Source organism: Crocuta crocuta, unplaced genomic scaffold, assembly GCF_008692635.1.
Source record: "Crocuta crocuta isolate KB4526 unplaced genomic scaffold, BGI_CrCroc_1.0 scaffold448, whole genome shotgun sequence".
Taxonomy (NCBI): domain Eukaryota; kingdom Metazoa; phylum Chordata; class Mammalia; order Carnivora; family Hyaenidae; genus Crocuta; species Crocuta crocuta.
The window spans coordinates 4,048,072-4,051,987 of record NW_027532411.1 but is presented as its reverse complement, the minus strand read 5'-3'; positions in this window follow the sequence as shown (position 1 = coordinate 4,051,987).

Below are 3,916 nucleotides of genomic sequence, written 5' to 3'. Positions count from 1 at the left end.
TCTCCCCCTCCACCACCACGGCCCTCATGGTGCAAGGTATCACTAGCTTTTGTCTAGATTACTCTGTCATCTCCAAACTGATTTCCTGTATCCATTCTTGTCTCCTTCCACTACATGCCCACACCATACAGAGATTCATCCTCCAAAGTCTGAATAAACTTTCACCTGCTTAAGCCTTTTTAGGCTTTCCATCACGTTGCCCACTAGTGGGCAAAGACAGTAGCAGCCAACATGACGGTTGGAACCCCCTGAGAACTGGCCCCTACTAATTCCTTGGTTCACTTCACACTATGCCCACTTTTGTTCTTGCTGCTCTTGTCAAACCAGCTGTCTTTTCATATCATGGTTGTACCGTGCCTCTACCCCACATGGAACATTTGCACATCCTGTTCGCTCTGTCTAGAATCTTCTCCCTGCTTTTATCTAGTTAGTCCCACCCTACCTTGCACATCACAGTTCAACTGCTACTCCACAAAGTCTTTTATGACCCTCCTGGCTAGATCAATTCAGAATTATATGTTCTCATAGCAATGCTTACCTCTCTACCTTTCTACACATAGTCATTTGGACTTTTCACATTTATTTCTGTCTCTATTTGAATCATATGGAGGGCAGGAGGCTGTGTTTGGTTTAGCTCCGCATATAGTACTAGTGCCCAGAACAGTGGTTGGTACACAGCAGGAGCTAATGAATATTTGCGCAATGAATGAATATTCTTAGAAGATAGTGATTGTTCTGGTGTGGGGGCTTACACACAGATTCCACAGGGAATCAATGTCATGCATAGGAGTTTACGATATAAACCGTAGTCATTGAAAGATGTGCCAGTGTTGATTTCAGCTTTCAATTGTGTCATAACTAATAACACAAGTCCTGCTTGCATTTGAACAGATATATGCTATCTGTTTCTCCACTGGAGAACCTCCTGGGACCAAAGATTACCCATAAAATGTTGCGTTTGTGGTTCAGAATCTTAAGTGGTGTCTGCTTTATACAATCTGCAGCCTTGAATTGCAGAGCAATTGAACCAGTATGTTCTTCCATTAGCCATCATAATTTTTTGCTCAATTTAGATTGGTAAACCCCTTTCGCAAAGACTGCTATCCTGTTTTTGTTCTAAAATTTCTAGTAGCCAGCAACCATAGCAGAATTAAAAAACAAGACTTAGCTGAAAGAGTTTTAAAATGAAATAGGGAGGGGTGCCTGGCTGGCTCAGTCGGTTGAGTGTCCAACTTCAGCTCAGGTCATGATCTCACAGTCTGTGGGTTTGAGCCCCGCATCAGGCTCTGTGCTGACAGCTCAGAGCCTGGAGCCTGCTTCAGATTCTGTGTCTCCCTCTCTCTCTCTGCCCCTCCCCTGCTCACTCTCTATCTCTGTCTCTCAAAATAAAATAAAGACATAAAAAAATTTTTAAATGAAATAGGAAAAAGATCTGTGGGTGCTATTTTCTTAGTTGCTTAGTGTATGTGCTATGTTTACTGCTAAATGGTACTACTGAAAAATCAGGTGGTCGGTAATTGTCTAACACCAACGTCTTAGGAATATTCTGGGACTAGTTCAGTTAATTCTGCATAATAAGAAACTGGATATAGGTAAAGTTTCAATCAGTTCATTAAAATTTCATAATTACTGCAGGAGGCAAAAATGACAACCTTTAATTATCTATCTCTCACATCTCACTATGAACCTCAAGCCCTCTTACCTTAATCAAGGCTTGGAAACAAGGATTCACAGAACCATTTCATGAAAAGATAGACTGTGCATTAGTATAAATGCAACTAGTGTAGCGCAATTAAGCAACACACACACTGCTGCTTTGTGCCACCAGCAAAGTAAACAAAATTCTGTTCTGCTGCTTACAGTTTGGAGATGATTCCCGTGGAGGAACAGCCATGATTTGTCATTAAGAGATCTAGACTTTAATGCCCAATTAATAGTGGATGCTCTTAACAATATATGAAAATTACATTAGCTTTAGACCAAGCAACTCAACATTCAGGGCATAAACAAATTGACTCAGAGTAATTTATTCCAGGGCTCTGTTTCTCTAAATATGCTCCTTACGTTACTTGCATCGGAATAACCTATTGTGCCAATTCTTGTCTGACTTCTAGAATCTTCATTTCTTCTACCTCCCCCCACCCCCTGCCCAGACCTCTTGGACCCAAATCTTGGCGAGTACACCACAGGCACGAACATTTCCGACAAGCTGCTGAGGTGATCCTTATGCCCAAGAAAGCTTGAGAACCACAGAATGCTTTCGAGGGCCTAAGACTGTTGCCAGATCTGCTATAGTTCTGGGTTTCCTTCTGCCAGGGGGCAGTGTTCTCTGAAATGTAGCTGGATTAACAAAGCATTCTGGAAGTTAATTTTAGTCTTTCTCATATACTTTCTTGTTTACTGACCCAACTCCAGGTGACATTGTTCCAAAATCTTAGACACCAGCTCAGATGGACTTTCTCAGTTTGGCTTTGTGTACAGAAGGTTTTGAATGATATTCTAGTCATTTAGTTGAATTTCTAGACCTATGGTATGCATTATCAGACTTTTGGTGTCCTCAGTTTTAGATAATGAAAGGTAATTGTATTTTATAGCTGATTTGAAGTCCAAGGTAGAGACTTTGGTTATCTTCCTGACAGTTAATTTCTGGTGATGTCTTAACTAGGATTCTCTTTAACTAGGTTAGCTGGTGTGTGTGTGTGTGTGTGTGTGTGCATGCACGCGCGCACGTGCACATCTGTGCCTTGTATATATGTGTTATTTAATGAGTTCCATGTGTACAGTGACCTGAAGACAAAGTTTCATGACAGAACAGTTGCCGGAAATAATGCCCGAGCTCAATCCTCTTAGATAATTGGTAACAAGTGCTGTACAGAAGCCAGTTATGGATCGACTATTGTACTGAAGCCTTTTTTCCCTGCACAGCTATGCTGCATGTCAAAAAAAAATTAATGGATGATGTTCAGTTTCTAAGTCTTTTTTTTTTTTTTCCAAGGAGAGCCTTCATTATCCTCAAGCTGGGTTTCTACACTCCAATGTCAGACAGAATCTGAAGTGGTTGGCAAGGGCCAGGGAGGTTAGAGAGAAGGGGAGGCAGGTTTCAGCGGGGGGAATGATTGGAACACTGTGATATACAATACAAGGCAGCCACAGGTCTCTGCCTTGATTTTCCTTTTTGGTTTATAGTTTTCTGCTATAAAAGCAACGGTTCATCTTGAACTTGAACAGCAATAGTAGAAAAATCTTACATGCGGTTAACATCTTTCATAAGCCTTGCTAAATACCCAGCTCCAAATCATTTCAGTATGGCATGCAAACTAAAGCGAGGGACTTCTAGAAAAATCCATAAGCCTCCCATCTCTGCAAGAGTAGAAAACTAAAAGGATTTTTAGAAAGGCAACTTCAAGTTTGGCAGTGTGTTTTCTTTTTCTCAATTAGCTGTTACTGGATTCTAGAATATATAATGAAAGCCAGGCCTCCTGTGTAATCCACAGTGCTAGCTTCTGTGCTATCATGTTTTATTTGAGCAGAGCCACTGCCCCGTTAGTAATCTGGTGCATGGTAAGTGCTGTATTTGTTTACGTTCGCACATATGCTCAGGGCAGACTGAATGGTCCCTGGGCCTGGTGTGAGAAAAACCAAAGGCAAGCCTTCTTTCCTCATTTTGAATCTTAAAAACATATAATATTTAAACAACGTTCAGATTTTTTTTAGAAGTCTCCAGTTTGCCAAATTCTTAGTAAAGAAAGTTGAACATCGGCAATAGCCTTAAAGGACACCGTGTTTGGTGACCGGATGACACTGTAACTGGAAAATCATCAGGCAACCGATGTTTAAAGCTAAATTCTGGCTGCCATTGAGATGTCCTTGCTAAATTCTATCACTAATAAAGCTGCCCCATCCAACCCTTCCCCCC